This window comes from Ictalurus punctatus, chromosome 3, assembly GCF_001660625.3.
Source record: "Ictalurus punctatus breed USDA103 chromosome 3, Coco_2.0, whole genome shotgun sequence".
Lineage (NCBI taxonomy): Eukaryota > Metazoa > Chordata > Actinopteri > Siluriformes > Ictaluridae > Ictalurus > Ictalurus punctatus.
The window spans coordinates 9,808,868-9,826,552 of NC_030418.2; the positions used below are offsets into that span (position 1 = coordinate 9,808,868).

Consider the following 17,685-nt stretch of genomic DNA (forward strand, 5'->3'; position numbering starts at 1 on the left):
TGACCTCATTTTGTATGCCAAAACCCGGAAATAAACTAGCATTTTAGTGCTTCCGGTTCCATCCCAACGTCAATGGGTTTTTTGAATGGGATTTTGGTTAAAAGCCTGAAATAAGGTCTGTGGTGAACTAGGGATGTCACGAGAGCCGATACTTCGGTACCAAGTCGGTACCAACGTTCGTAAAACGTGATGGTACTTGTTTTTCCGCAGTAGCGTTGGTACCGTTGCAGTTCTTCCGTAATTGAAGGGGGCAGCAAACACGCGGTGGTAAAGATGAAGAAGCGGGGGGGGGGCTTAGCTCCGCCCTGACTTGTTGAGAGGCAGAGAGAGGAAAGCTCAAACAAAGCGAGGAAACACCTGGAATTTGGCGAAGCACCTGAACCAGCTAACGTTATGCTCCATGTATTGTTTGCGATAGCCAGCTATTTGTTAATGACTCTAATGCATTGCAATGTTATAAACTACCTCCTAATGGGCCACCATGCATCGACATTCAGCCCGTATCCTGTCAGAAAAATGGAGGCTAAGGTCACTAATAATTATTGAACTGTTAATGGTTTTAATAAATAATTAATAAATCTTTTTAGCCTGCCAGCAAATCAGTGAATTCAAACTAATGCTCGCATTCAGAGTATAAGGTGTGTGTGTGTGTGTGTGTGTGTGTGTGTGTGTGTGTGTTTTTAGGAGTGCAACTTAGCATTTGTCATTAGCACTTAGCACTGTTTTATTAGTCATTGTCAGACAGTGTTTGGTAACTATAATATCCCTCTCTCTCTCTCTCTCTCTCTCTCTCTCTGCCAGTATTAGCCAGAGGAGGATGTCCTCCAGGAGTTTATATATATATATATATATATATATATATATAAAATATAAATTTTATACCACACCGTGGTATTGAGTGGTATTGGTGGTATCGGTACCAACTACTAGATTTTTGGTATCGTGACATCCCTATGGTGAACACAATCTCAATATTTTCACATTTTATTCTACGACATAAAATACGCTAGTAATACTCCACTTGTGAGGGTTTTTTTTAAAAAGCTTTCCCGTGTATTGAAAATGGCAGTTGCAGATAAGTGCAGATAAGAGCTTTATTGAAGAGAGGCAGACAAATCCAAAAGATGAGACAATAGCCTGACCTTTTTCTTGTTTTTGACCACGCTATTGTCTTATGTTTTGGATTTGTCTGCCTCTCTTCAATAAAGCTCTTATCTAACATAACTCTTATTTAAATAATGCAAACGGGCATAAACAAGGCTAAACGAATCAAACAACGAGGTCAAGAATCAGATCAAAACTGAGATGTGAAACTGAACAAACGCTTAGTACACGGAAAAGTCGCGCAATACTTTGCATCGAACAAAGAGACACGAGCGGTTTAAATGACAAATGTAATTAATGGTGATCACAAAACAGCTGAGACTAATGATGACACATAAGGGAACAACCAATGACAATACAGGGGAGAAGACAGGACAGAAATCATAAAAAATGCACATGTAGAAAGTAAACAAAGTCAATGTCACTAAAAGAGCACGCTGTGAGCTCCAGCACTCACGCGAGGGGAAACGACACGAATAAGTTGTTAAATGGGACTACAGACGTTGTCGGGGACATTAAAACGTCATCATGCCGAACAGGAAAAGGCTTTGCAGGTAAACTGGTTCAGGTATGCTGCGCACAATTCCCCCCCCAAAAATGTGGATGAAGATTCATCCACCGAGTAAATCCGTATTATGGAAAATGTTTTAAATCAAGTTTGGAAAAGTTGTCGGACGCTTGGTGATGGTGACATTGAAGTCGAGTGACCGTGGTGTCGTTCGTTTATAGCATACGGTTAGGTGTTTATTTCTGGCGATTGTATTTAGGCTTCAAACTTCATAAAAGTTGTGCTCATTTGTGAAAATTATCTTGATGGATAAAACGTGTTAGTATTGTAAACTTTTGTTGGTCTCAGAGCTTATTTTTTTGCAATAATCCAAAAGCCTATGTGAAAATCCTATTGGGTTTTTGTCAAGGGAACCAGTGTGATGCTAACTTCTGGGTTCCGGTACAAAATGACTTTATCCCTGCACCACTCTATTGGGTGATTTGGCTGAGACTCTCCTCCTGTAAACCCTGTTATTGGCTTTTCTGCATAGGCCTGAATTGTTTTCATTTGGTTGCATATTGTTATATTTAATTGCATATTTTCATTTAGTTGATGGTATTTATTTTTACTTAACCTATAATTTGGGTACAATTTTATTTATATTTTGTTTCTACGAGATGATGCACTTTAAAGACCAGTCTGATTTGATGCAAAGATTTGTACATTAGCAGGAATGTAGCACAACATGGAGCTGAAAGCAGCGGTCTGTTTATTTAAATATGAAAGTGCAATAAAATATGCTGTCCCTAAAATCAATGAATAATCATGATCTCAATATTGACAAAATAATCATCATTATCATTTTGGCCAAAATTGTGCAGCCCTAATATATACACTTTTCCTCACACTGACTGACTGACTTTGTGAGCTAACGTTTGGTAGAATTGAGAGCTGTCAGCCAGTAAGACACGAGTATTTCCACGTATTTTCCTGTAAACCCTGTCTGACTGGTCTCGACTCCGTTCATTGAAGATACAAAATGACAGGCTGTCTTCTTTTACTGACGTCAAGTTACGTAGGGACAAACAGCTTCAAGTGGAGAATTATTAGGGGCTACAGAAAAAATCTTCAGGGCTACAGCCCCGAATGCCCAGGCTAGGTTCTCCCACTTCTCGCACCTATTTCTTTATGGAAATTGAGCATTGTTTTTAGGTTTTCAGAACGTTCCCCTAACATTCTCTTAACCTCAGTTTTCATCATTTATTTTAATATTCATACACTCATGCATCATTAATCATAAATAAAACAAATCAGTCTGAATAATCAGCACAGAATCCTTGTTTTTGTTGATCCATTGTTCGCATAAAATAAGCCATGAATCTTGGGACATTTAAAACAGTAATCATCATTTAATTAACTACTCAACTACAAAGACAAACTGTTACTTCATTGAAAAAGTCTGCATTGGACAAAGGTGGGGTTGTTGGAGCAGTGTTTCTTGACCTTAAGAAGGCTTTTGACACTGTTAACTATAGAATTCTTATGTCGGAAAATTAGGTTTTAATTTTTCTCCAGAGACTTTGAGTTGGATATAATCATATTTGTCAGGTCGAACACAGTATGTTCATGTACAAAATTATAAATCAACAGCCCTAAGTATGTATATCCACAGGTGTTCCCCAAGGATCTATTCTGGGCCCATTGCTATTTACATTGTATATTAATGATCTTCCACCTGTCTTGACACTAACATCCAAATGTATGCGGACGTGTCACAAGTTGCTAATGAACTTACAAAATCCATTGTTCAAGTAAATATCTCTAAAACGGTGTGTAATAGTTCGTGTAGTGCCAGATGTTTTTGTATCAGGGAAAGGCTACAAGTTGTAACTGAATATAAGTACCTTGTAGATTTAATTGATTCCAGACTTTCTTTCAAGGCTCAAGTTAAAAAGGTCTGTAACCGGGTTAAATTTAGTCTATTAAATTTTAGATTTATTCGAGATTGTATGTCCACAGAGGCTGCTATGACGTATGAATATTCTATGGTCATTTCTCATATTATTTATTCTTTATCAACTTGTTCACAAGCTAGTACGACACTAAAACCATTTGAGTCTCTGTATAAATAATCACTAAAAACTATTGCTAAGAAATCGGTTTATTTTCATCATTGTTCAATATAAAAAAAAATACAATCTGCTTAGTTGGGAAAACATGATCAAATATGTAGATGTTTGTCTGATATTTAAGACTACATAGCTTGACCTCCCTGTTAAAACAGTATGTCAACATAAGAACAACTGCACAAGGGGTGCAGCAAGAGGGGACTATATTATTCCCCTCAGAAAGTGTAAATTTAGTCAGTCCGTATTTTCCGTTAAAGCTGTATGGGAGTGGAACTCCATCCCATCAACAATTAGAGGACTTGATACATACAGTTCTTTTAAGTTTCATCTTAAAAAATAGTATTAATAATAGAATTAATACTCAGCACTGTCAACATTAGAGTTTTATTTTATTCGATTTTAGCCTGCCTGTAATAATTGTTCTTGGTTAATTGCTATTCTCCTGTCGCTATCTGTCTGACCTTTTACGTAGCACAATATGAGTTTAGAAAAATCTTCCTAATAATATAATGTATGTAATGATTTATTGTGCTTGGAATCAATCATGTGCTTGTATTTTTAACTAGTATTTGATAATGTAGTTAATGTATTTATTTATTTTTTTTGTTTTGTTTTTGTTATTGTATTAATGTAAGATGCTTTGTTTTTTAGGGTGAATTTTTAACATTGTGTCAAGGGTCTGCAGATGAAAAATATCCATTTAGCTGATTCTGGCACATTTATAGTCATGTTCATTAATGTGCACTGCCTCTGTAAATAAATAAAACAAAACAAATGAAACCTTTTCATAAATTTGCCAGAACAATGTATCATTAAAAAAATTGTACATTTATTTAATTTACAATTTATAAATAAATAAATAATTTTTTAAAATTAATTTTTCAACTTCTGATCAACTTCTCCACTTGACAAAACAGGTTCACATCCTCCACCACCGCCATCTGCAAATTTAACAAATAAAAAAGGCAACGTAAGTTACGTGTAAATTAGATTAAACCTAGGTAAATAGCTAATAAACTAACTAGTGTGTTGTTGTAGCTAACTAGTTTCCTAATGTCAGCCAAAGAGAAGATAGGTGACAGTAACACTAATGTCCTTTGAGACAATAGTTAAAGGAAAACACTGCTTATGCAAGATGTGGTAGAAAGAAATGGATACACAAGTTGAGTTTCAAACAACCCAATGCAGTTGATGGAGTGCTCTGACGTAGATAGACAGGATAGGGGCACTTCAGGGGACAATCAGATTTCAGCTCGGGCCGTTTAGGGAACAAGGACGTGCAGAGAGTTCCTCAGGGGCTCCAATTAAAAAAAAGGGTTACATCACCAAAGAGCTCATTTGACTACTTTACTACTTTAACTACTTTACTAACTTTAATTTAACTACATATTCTTATCACAGTCATTGTAAATAGACTGTGTGTTCTCACAACAATGAATATGAGAATGACACTACTAACATAACCTAATGGCATTTTATTTTTACATTCATAGAAATAATTTAAACAGAATGGAAACTTTTATTTCTTTAAAAGAAAATGTAAACATTTATGAAATAAAACAAACAAAACAAAAAAAACTACAGTATTACCATCCACAAATTCAGTTCAATTAAATTTTATTTGTATAGCGCTTTTAACAATGGACATTGTCTCAAAGCAGCTTTACAGAAGCATATAAACACAGGATGCAGATTTTAAGTGTGTGAATTTATCCCTATTGAGCAAGCCAGTGGCAGTGGTGGTAAGGAAAAACGCCCTAAAATGAAATGAAGAAACCTTCAGAGGAACCAGACTCAGAATGAAACCCATCCTCATCTGGGTAATGGATAGTGTGAAAGTACAAGAAGTTCATTATGGTTTTAACATGAAGTCTGTTTGTTGAACTAGTCCACTGTTCACCAAAGGAGACCTGAGTGGTATGTGGTAATTTCAGTCCCAAGGCCACAGCAACCACAGTCGCAGCAACCACAGCGAGAATGTCCATGTGGAATTGAGGCCCAAAACCATTTCCATGGTACTTCAAGCGGTAAAATCCTAAGCAAACTCCAGGATGTAGCGTCCAGTTGATGAGAGCTCTATCCAGAGGCAGTGATATTTCTGAGATGAAAGAAGGCTATCCTAGTAATATTATCTACATGAGTGTCAAATAATTAAATACTGGAGTCAATCAGCACACTAAGGTCTTTTACTGCTGTACATGATGAAACAGAAAGGCCATCCGGAGCTACTGTGTAATCAGAAAGCTTACTTCAAGCTACATGTAGTACTAGTAGAAGTACTTCTGTCTTGTCAGAATTAAGTAAAAGGAAGTTAATAAGCATCTAATGTCCTTTACACATTCCTCAACTTCATGCATATGCTGTCTGTCATCTGGCTTTGCTAAAACATACAACTGTGTATCATCAGCATAATAGGGGAAGCTTGTTTATGAATAATTTGACCAAGAGGTAGCATATATAAAATAAAAAGCAGTGGACCTAAAACAGAACCTTGTGGAGCACCAAATTTAACCTCAGTATGCGTGGAGAAGTCACCATTACATCTACATCAACAAATCGGTCCTGAGTGCCCCCCCCCCCCCCCCCAATCCTTCCCTATCATGTGGCATGATATCTCCATGTATACATCTGTCTATCTATCTATCTATCTATCTATCTATCTATCTATCTATCTATCTATCTACGTGTGTGTGTGTGTGTGTGTGTGTGTGTGTAATAGATAAATAAATATATAACTTTTAGATTACTTTTTTAGGAAACTATAACAGACAGGTATGGAACATGAATGATCAAAAATGTTTCTGAACACTATAACTACTTTGAACAAGAGAACTAGGTTGTAATAACATGGACTATTTTACATGTAAAACATGTTGCATTACATTTGTATTGCGTTCTAAAAACATTCACATACGAATGATGTAAATTTGGAGGAAGGGCGCGTCTTGTTATCCATGACATTGTTAAATCCCTAGTTTTCATCCACTCACTGAACAGAGCAGATGCAGAGAGAGGTGAGAGTGCAGTGGGAAAGCAAGACCTCACGCTTGCAGGACAGTACTGGTGATATTTGGAAAGTTGCTAAGGTTTGTCAAAAAACTCGCTAGATTTTTCGCTAGGAAAATTTGGGTTTCCCCAAAGAAAGTTGCTAAAGGGGTCTGAAAAGTTGCCCAGTTGGCAACATTGGTCTGCACTGACCGCTAGGTAAAAGGCAGGCTTAGCTCTGCCTCTCCCCAGCAAAAAGAAAATACAGAGGGAGAGAGAGAGAACGTGGGGTTTTTCATTTATGGACATTCTATTTGAAAAGCAATAAAATACATCCTGTCTCTCAATGATGCCCTGTCTGTTTTTTTTCTTGAAAAAATTTGCGCCCCCCTTCCGATATGTCCACGCCCCCCTGGTTGAGAACCACTGCCTTAATGCCAACAACATTTTCTAGTTTATGAAGGAGAATAGTATGATCTATGGTATTAAAAGATTCACTAAGGTCAAGTAGCACAATCAAGGAGACCCAACCCTGATCAGATGCCAATAGTAGGTTGTTTACTACTTTAACCAGTGCTGTCTCTTTAATCATAGCACCTCATGTGCTATGATGAGGCCTAAGCCCTGACTGATACATTTCATGGATGTTATTCCTATGTATGATATGAGCATAGCTGCTGTGCTACAACCATTTCTAAGATCTTTGAGATAAAGGGGAGATTTGATATTGGCCTATAGCTGGACAATTGACAAGGGTCGAGGTCAGGTTTTTTAATCACGGATTTGATAACTGCTAGTTTAAATGATTTAGGTACATAGCCAGTGCTAAGGGAAGAAGTAATTCTTTTTAGAAGGGGTTCGATTACTCCCGGAAAAATCTGTTTAAAGAAACATGTAGGTAAGGGATTTAGTATACAAGTTTATGATTTTGCTGAAGAGATTAATGAAGCTAGTTCAGTCTCTCTAAGGGGAGTAAAACATTCTAATTGTTGATCTGATATTGCTATATTATTGTCTATAGGGTTAGAGGTCTTTGAGGACATGGAGGTCGCACATTTTCTTCCTCAGTCACTTGACGATTTCTCCTCCGTGTGATGGTTATTGAGAGAAAAGAAAGTCCTGTACGGTGACTCTTGGTATTAGGCTAAAGTTACGTGCTATGACGTCATATAGGAAGCGGCATATACTTCCGGTTAGTAAAAAACTGCTAGTGTTCCATTTTAGATTATATTACCTTTCTAAGTTCCACACACTAGACGGTAGTGCAGAGTGCATAGTGTAATTGTACAGTACTTCATTAGGGACACAACTTTAGTATTTACTCTGACACGTGTTTTCAGAACAAAAGTAACGCAATGAGTATATCTCCCCTGTGCCACGCGCAGACCAACTAATCAATAATGTGATTCGTTGACAACTATTTTCATTATCGATTAGTTATTGCAGCTCTAATATAATATAACAGTAAAACTACTGCATTATTGTGTTAGATGAAAAAAGCGTATAGCATAGCCATTACAAATAGTGGCTTTAGAAAGAAAGGTTTGTGAAAATTTTCTATATATCAGCATAAATATGACCTGTTTTTCCCGCAATCGGCCGATAGTTTCAGAACATCCGATGATCAGGGCCGATTATATCCTGTCAATCAAAAGATGGCAGGAAAATACATCGATTTCATGCTGTGCGTGAAGATGATGTCTCTTGTGTGGACTGATGACAAAACTGCAGTTTGTAAGCATTTGTAAGTTTATCATCAAAAAAAGTTTATTATATATTACCAGTTTAATGTTCAATAATTAAGTAGAAATGCTTTTGTTTGTTTTGAGTGAATGTGAGCCTGAATGTGAGGAGTTTTTTTTTTTTTTTTTTTTTTTTTTTTTTTTTTTTTTTTTTTTTTTAAGAATTCAGTCAATTAATTCTGTTAATATGAATTAATAACATACAATAAGTTAAGAAATCTTAAGAATTTAGTTAATGTTAATTTGAGTAATGTGTTTTCTGTTTATGAGACCAGTTACTGTGAAACAACTTGTTGAGATGGAGAGAATAAAGTTTTTTATTTGCATTTCCTTCAGAATTGTGGAATTAATTATTATTAATTTAAAAGAAGGCATAAAGGGCTGAACTGTCGATATCGGTATCGGCCGATATCACTCTGAATAATCCGGTTATCGTATCGACTGAGAAATTTAGTTTGAGTGCATCTCTACTTATTATACAGAATTCCTAAAATAGACAAAAAGATCCCAATTAAACAAATGAGAACAATTATTATACTTCATTTATTTGTTGAGGAAAATGATCCAATATTACATCTGTGAATGGCAAAAGTATGTGAAACGCTAGGATTATCAGTTAATTTGAAGGTGAAATTAGACTCGGCTGTGTTCAATCAAAAGGATGACAACCGGGTGAGCACACTGTTTTATTTAAATAACAGGGGTCTATCAAAGTCTGATCTTCACAACACGTTTGTGGAAGTGTACCATGGCACAAATAAAGGATATTTCTGAGGACCTCAATTCAGTTTTTTTGTATAACGCTTTTAACAATGGACATTGTCCCAAAGCAGCTTCACAAAGAAAAAAAAAAAAAAAAAAAAAAAAAAATATATATATATATATATATATATATATTTATATTTATTTCAGGATATAGATTTTTTTAATGTATGAATGTATCCCTAATGAGCAAGCAAGAGGCGACTATGGCAAGGTAAACTCCCTGAGATGATATGTGGAAGAAACTTTGAGAGGACCCAGACTCAAAAGGGAATATATCCTCATCTGGGCAACACAGGATAGTGCAATTATAAATAAATTCCTTCTATAAATGTGCTAATACTACATGATCAAATAGTGTGTAACCAGGAAATTCATTACAGTTTTTATTTGAAATCTGTTTATCCTCTGTTCACTGATGGAAACTTGAGTGCAAATCTGTTTGGGGCAGTTGTAGTCCTAAGCCATCATAGCATAACTGTTAATATGAATTGAGGTCCAAAGCCATCTTTATAGTTTTTATAATATGTTTAATTTATACAGTGCCTTTCCCAGAGCACAAGGACGCTTTACAATAGTAATACAATGATACATAAACAATGAACAATCATGGACAAATACAAAGTTTGAAAAGCAATGAGCAATCAAACACAGAAAATGAAATACACAGTACAGATAGTACAGTTGCTGAGAAAAATGCATAGTAACAGACTAGGACAGATAACACTGGAAAAAAAACAGATACATTTTTAATTGGGATTTGAACTCTGAGATGGATATGATGTTGCGAAGAGACAGAGGGAGTGAATTCCAGATTTTTGGTGCAGCTACACTGAAAGACCTGCCACCCATAGTAGAGAGACGAGATCTAGGGACAAAGAGGAGTCCAAGCCCAGAGGACCTGAGGGTTGGGTTGTACAGGAGAAGCAGTTCACTAAGATAGAAAGATGCCAAACCGTGAAGTGATTTAAATTTGAGCAGGATTATTTTAGATTTATTGCAAAATGAAACCGGTAACCAATGCACTTCAGACAGGATTGGAGTAAAGTGAGCTGAGTTTTGAATATATTGGAACCTAGCAATAGAATTAGCAGGTAAACCAATGAGGAGAGCATTGCAATAGTCAAGACCTGAGGATATAAATGCATGAACCAGTGTTTCAGCGTCTTTGATGCTAATGAAGGGACAGAGGCGAGCAATGCGACGAAGGTGAAAGAAACCAACTTCAGAAAAAGAGTTTGTGAGCTTAAAAAGTGAGGGAGGGATCAAAGATGATGCCTAAATTTATTTTTTTACAGTAATAGATAGTGCTCTCATTAAACCATCAATGTCACAAGGAAGGTCATAAAGGATATTTTTAGTAAGCCATTAATATCTAAACCGCTGGCAACAAAAATGAGTACACCCTTAAGTGAAAATGTCCAAATTGGGCCCAAAGTGTCAATATTTTGTGTGGCGACCATTATTTTCCAGCACTGCCTTAACCCTCTTGGGCACCAGAGCTTTTCAGCTCACCAGAGCTTCACAGGTTGCCACTGAAGTCCTGTTCCACTCCTCCATGACAACATCACAGAGCTGGTGGATGTTAGAGACCTTATGCTCCTCTCCCTTCCGTTTAAGGATGCCCCACAGATGCTCAATAGGGTTTAGGTCTGGAGACATGCTTGGCCAGTCCATCAGCCCTTCAGCTTCTTTAGCAAGGCAGTGGCCATCTTGGAGGTGTGTTTCGGGTCATTATCATGCTAGAATACTGCTCTGCAGCCCAGTCTCCGAAGGAAAGGGATCATGCTCTGCTTCAGTATGTCACAGTACATGTTGGCATTCATGGTTCCCTCAATGAACTGTAGCTCCCCAGTGCCGGCAGCACTCATGCAGCCCCAGACTATGACACTCCCACCACCATGCTTGACTGTAGGCAAGACACACTTGTCTTTGTACTCCTCACCTGATTGCTGCCACACACACTTGACACCATCTGAACCAAATAAGTTTATCTTGGTCTCATCAGACCACAGGACATGGTTCCAGTAATCCATGTCCTTAGTCTGCTTGTCTTTAGAAAACTGTTTGCGGGCTTTCTTGTGCATCGTCTTTAGAAGAGGCTTCCTTCTGGGACGACAGCCATGCAGACCAATTTGATGCAGTGTGTGGCATATGGTCTGAGCACTGACAGGCTGACCCCCCACCCCTTCAACCTCTGCAGCAATGCTGGCAGCACTCATATGTCTATTTCCCAAAGACAGCCTCTGAATATGACGCTGAACACGTGCACTCAACTTCTTTGGTTGGCCATGGCGAGGCTTGTTCTGAGTGGAACCTGTCCTGTTAAACCGCTGTATGGTCTTGGCCACAGTGCTGCAGCTCAGTGTCAGGGTCTTGGCAATCTTCTTATAGCCTAGGCCATCTTTATGTAGAGCAACAATTCTTTTTTTCAGATCCTCAGAGAGTTCTTTGCCATGACGTGCCATATTGAACTTTCAGTGACCAGTATGAGGGAGTGTGAGAGCAATGACACCAAATTTAACACACCTGCTCCCCATTCACACCCGAGACCTTGTAACACTAACAAGTCACATGACACCGGGGAGGGAAAATGGCTAATTGGGCGAATATTAGAAAGAACAGTAGGGTCCAAGTTAGGTTTTTTAAGAACTGGACTCACTGCTGCAGTTTGAAGTGGTTGAGGGAGAGACGCAGAAGCTAAACAGTTTATGAAGTGAGAATGGTCAGCACTTATGTAGCGCTTCTATCCAAAACGCTTTACACTCATTGCATTCACCCATTCACACACACTCGCACACCAATGGTAGCAGAGCTGCCATGCAAGGTGTCTGAGTCCTGAACACTAATTGGAAGGCTGTTCCATAACTGTGGGGCTTTGTAAGAGAAAGCTCTTCCTCCCGCCTTAGCCTTCACTATTTGAGGTACCAACAAATAGCCTGCACTTTTTGATTGATGTAGGTGTGATGGATCATAAAAGAGCAAAAGCAGCTTCTAAGCAGCTAAGGGCCTCTCTCACATTGGCTAATGTTAATGTTCATGAGTCCAACATCAGGAAAACACTGAACAACAATGTTGTGCATGGCAGGGTTACAAGGAGAAACCCACTGCTCTCCATAAAGAACATTGCTGCCCATCTTCAGTTTGCTAAAGCTCACATGGACAAGCCAGAAGTTGTTTTGTGGACCGATGAGACCAAAATAGAACTTGGTTTTAAATTCTCCAAACTTGGTTTGGAGAATGGAAAACACTGTATTCCAGCATGAGACCCTTATCCCATCTGTGAAATATGGTGGTGGTAATGTCATGTTTTGGGTCTTTTTTTTCATGCATCTGGGCCAGGACAACTTGCTATCATTTGATGGAATGAATTCTGAATTATACCATCAAATTCTAAAGGTAAATGTCAAGACATCTGTCTGTGAACTGAATCTCACGAGAAAGTGGGCCTTGCAGCAAGACAAGTCTAACCATACAAGTTATTATACCAAAGAATGGTTAAAGAAGAATAAAGTTAATGTTTTGGAATTCCCAAGTCAAAGTCCTGACCATAATTCAATATAAATGTTGTGGAAGGACCTGAATCAACCACCAACATCCCAAAGTTGATGCTATTGTGTACTGAGGAATGGGCTAAAATTCCTCCATGCAGGACTGATCAACAGTTACCAGAAACGTTAGTTGCAGTTATTGCTGCATAAGGGGGTCACACCAGATACTGAAAGCAAAGGTTCAAATACTTTTGCCACTTACAGATATGCAATATTGGATCCTTTTCCTCAATAAATAAGTGACCAAGTATAATATTTTTGTTTCAACTGACTTGTGTGAAAATCTGATGATGTTTTAGGTCATATTTATGCAGAATGTAGAACATTCTAAAGGGTTCACACTTTCAAGCATGCCAACATGTTCACAACTCCATACCTTGTAAATTTTGTTGAAATACTAATTACCTCTTTTGAGTGACTTTTTAAAAAATTGCTGTTTGACAGATATAAGCCAATTCTTGGATTTGCTTGCCTTTCTAGATGTGGGAAACTTGGAGCAGTGCATTCTCGGGCTCACTCATATCCCCAGCCGTGTACCACACCAATTCTGAAAAAGTTGGGACAGTATGGAAAATGATAAAAATAAACAAAGAGGAATGATTTGTAAATGTACTTTGACTTGTGTTTAAACAAAAAAACATATAATGACAAGGTTTGGGAAAAGGTGTTTGGCTAGCCCAGGTGAGCGTTGGGAGGCAGCAGGGTGTAATCTGACTGCCTCAGGGAAGAAACTGTTGCAGAGTCTGCTGCTGGTGGCACGGATGCTCCTGTACCTTCTGGCATGTGGCAGATCCAAAACGTGATCCAAAACGTAATCCACAAACATGCAAGAGGTCAGGCGATTGGCAAACAGGCATACACGGGGCAAGGCAGGAATCTAGGTCAATAAACAAAACAAGAAATGAACTATGACGAGGGGCTGGAAGCGGATAATCCAGCGCGAACTAACTCTAAACATGGACCGTGACTATGACTATGATACGCGTAAACTAGCTCTAAACATTTAATCTTCCGCGTTGTGTGCTGGGAGGCGCGCGGTATATATGCGGACATGATCAGCATCTAAACCGCTAGCAGCTGAGAGCAATTCAGACCCACGTGAAATCCCAGCCAGTGACAGAACAGGGAGGAGACATGACAGAAACATAAACAAAACACACGTGTCCAGATGTCATTACAGTCAACAACGGAAAAGCAGGTGCTCGCGCATTCGCGCTTAGAGCATGCTGCTTCAAGGGGGAATCGTGACAGAACCCCCCCCCCAAAGGCACTCCTCCCGGAGTGCCATGAGTCATCCCACTTCATTGGCGGCCCCGGCCCCCTGGGCTGAATGTCCCAAGCAGAGCCAGGAAACTGCACGGTGTTCTTGGCGGCGTAGGGAAGTGGAGCGACGACCCTGGCTGAACAGGGAGGCTGAGCGATGTCCTCGGCTGGACAGGGAGGCTGAGCGACATCCTCGGCTGAACAGGCAGGCTGAGCAACGACCTCGGCAGAGCATGAGGGCAGAGCGACGTCCTCGGCTGAACAGGGAGGCTGAGTGACGTCCTCGGCTGAACAGGCAGGCTGAGCAACGACCTCGGCAGAGCATGAGGGCAGAGCAACGTCCTCGACAGAGCATGAAAGCGGGGCGACGTCCTCGTTGGAGCATGAAAGCAGAGCGACGTCCTTGGCGGAGCAGGGAGACAGAGCACTGTACTCAGCAGCGCAGGGAAGCAGGGCGACGTCCTCGGCGGAGCATGAAGGCAGAGCGACGTCCTCGGCGGAGCATGAAGGCAGAGCGACGTCCTCGGCGGAGCATGAAGGCAGAGCGACGTCCTCGGCGGAGCAGGGAAACGGAGCACTGTACTCGGCAGAGCAGGGAAGCAGGGCGGCGTCCTCATCGTAGCATGAAAGCGGAGCGATGTCCCCAGCTGAACTGGAAGGCAGAGCGAAGTCCCCTGTAAGGCCAGGGAGAGGAGCGTGGGTCTCCGTGCGGCCAGGGAGAGGAGCGTGGGTCTCCTCGAAGCAGAAGGGGAGAACGATATTTGCCATGGAGCAGGAAGGCTGAGCGACGACCTCAGCTGAACAGGGAGGCTGAGCGACGACCTCAGCTGAACAGGGAGGCTGAGCGACGACCTCAGCTGAACAGGGAGGCTGAGAGACGACCTCAGCTGAAAAGGGAGGCTGAGAGACGACCTCAGCTGAACAGGGAGGCTGAGCGACGACCTCAGCTGAACAGGGAGGCTGAGCGACGACCGCAGCTGAACAGGGAGGCTGAGCGACGACCTCAGCTGAACAGGGAGGCTGAGCGACGACCTCATCTGAACAGGGAGGCTGAGCGACGACCTCATCTGAACAGGGAGGCTGAGAGACGACCTCAGCTGAACAGGGAGGCTGAGGCTCTGAGGTCACCAGGTGAACCTTGGGCATGGGCGGAGCTTGGGTGGCCGTGTCAGTAGACTTGGGCATGAGCAGAACTTGGCTGTGCGTGTCAGCAGACTGTGGCGTGGGCAGAACTTTGGCGGTGCGTGTCAGCAGACTGTGGCGTGGGCAGAGCTTGGCGATGCGTGTCAGCAGACTGGGGCGTGGGCAGAGCTTGGCGGTGCGTGTCAGCAGACTGGGGCGTGGGCAGAGCTTGGCTGGGCGTGTCAGCAGACTGGGGCGTGGGCAGAGCTTGGCGATGTGTGTCAGCAGACTGGGGCGTGGGCAGAGCTTGGCTGGGCGTGTCAGCAGACTGGGGCGTGGGCAGAGCTTGGCTGGGCGTGTCAGCAGACTGGGGCGTGGGCAGAGCTTGGCTGGGCGTGTCAGCAGACTGGGGCGTGAGCAGAGCTTGGCTGGGCGTGTCAGCAGACTGGGGTGTGAGCAGAACTTGGTCATTAGGCTTAGATATTAGCAGAGCTTGATCAACTGGATCAGCAGGCTTGAACGTGAGCTCAGGGACGTGAGACTTGACTTGGACGTCAGAGCCTGGAGGCTTGGCTTGGACTTCAGAGCCTGGAGGCTTGACTTGGACCACAGAGCCTGGAGGCTTGACTTGGACCTCAGGGACTGGAGGCTTGGCTTGGACCTCAGGGACTGGAGGCTTGGCTTGGACTTGGATTTCAGGGACTTGAGACTTGACTTGGACGTCAGAGCCTGGAGGCTTGGCTTGGACCTCAGAGACTGGAGGCTTGACTTGGATTTCAGAGCCTGGAGGCTTGACTTGGGCTTCAGAGCCTGGAGGCTTGACTTGGGCTTCAGAGCCTGGAGGCTTGACTTGGGCTTCAGAGCCTGGAGGCCTGACTTGGGCTTGGACCTCAGGGACTTGAGACTGGACTTGGACTTCAGAAGCTTGAGACTTGACTTGGACCTCAGGGACTTGAGACTGGACTTGGACTTCAGGGTTGAGCTCTGGTGCTATGACCTCCGATGGGCGCTCCGAGCTCACCCTGTTGATCCCGGGCTGGGTCTCTGCACGGGCTCTCCGGAGGAGTTTCTTATGCTCCCGCCAGCTGCTCTTGAAGCATTCCTGAGAGCAGAAGAAAGCTTCCTGGATGCCCAGCTTCTTGTAGGTGGGACATTGAAGCTGAGTTTCTCTCCCGCAGCCCTCGGTCATACATCTCGGAGATTTCGCCCCCGCGTTGGCCGGAAACTGAAGTGGATCGCTGGTTACTGCCCTGTCCATCTCCTCATAATAGAGGTTGAATGGTGGGAGCACCTGGGGCTGTCCATTGACTCTCCCCCCCAGTAAATCAAGACCACGAAGTTGTCCAGGCTGTGAAAATGCCTCCATAAACAGCTCTGCAAACTGAGTGACATCATGGAGGGCTGGCGACCCAGCGCTCACCAGCTGCTCCGCCCAGTCACGGGCCGGACCACAAAACCTGGACACCAGGAACCCGATCCACTCTCTCTTAGTAGGCTTGGGAAACGCCAAGCTGCAGAAATACACCTGGCAGCTGAAGAGGAACTCCAGCGGGTAGCTTCCCAATCCCGCTGTCTCTGGTGGCAATTCAACGGCGTACCTTTGGGGAAATTGCACAGACGAAAAATGCGGCCAGTAATCCGAGCGTTCCCCGATGAGGTATTGTCCTACTACATCCCTGGTTTCTGTGGCGTGACTTCTCTCTCGTCCTCGTGCTGCATCCATGTTTTGGCAGAAGATTCTGTCACGAATCGTGACGGAGCAGAGATAGGACGGATGCAAGTGCAGGATGAACAGTTGTTTATTAGAAAGAGAGATAGGCAGACAAATCCAAAACGTGATCCAAAACGTAATCCACAAACATGCAAGAGGTCAGGCGATTGACAAACAGGCATACACGGGGCAAGGCAGGAATCTAGGTCAATAAACAAAACAAGAAATGAACTATGACGAGGGGCTGGAAGCGGATAATTCAGCGCGAACTAACTCTAAACATGGACCGTGACTATGACTATGATGCGTGTTAAACTAGCTCTAAACATTTAATCTTCTGCGTTGTGTGCTGGCAGGCGCGCGGTATATATACGGACATGATCAGCGTCTAAACCGCTAGCAGCTGAGAGCAATTCAGACCCACGTGAAATCCCAGCCAATGACAGAACAGGGAGGAGACATGACAGAAACATAAACAAAACACATGTGTCCAGATGTCATTACAGTCAACAACGGAAAAGCAGGTGCTCGTGCATTCGCGCTTAGAGCATGCTGCTTCAAGGGGGAATCGTGACATGTAGTTTAATTCAGTGCTTTTTGTGCATCCATAAAACGCAATGCATAAATATTATTATACACACACACACACACACACACATATATATATATATATATATATATATATATATATATATATATATATATATATATATATATACACACACACACACACACACACACATAGTAAGTATACCCCTCACATTTTTGTAAATACTTATTATCTTTTCATGTGACAACACTGAAGAAATGACATTGCTACAATGTA

General features: G+C 41.8%; 1 protein-coding gene across 1 annotated transcript in view; it reads left to right on the forward strand.

Moving 5' to 3' along the window:
• cacul1 (CDK2 associated cullin domain 1) overlaps positions 1-17,685 on the forward strand; it is a 49,957-nt gene that overhangs the window by 2,487 nt on the left and 29,785 nt on the right. The gene's annotated exons all lie outside the window — the stretch shown is intronic.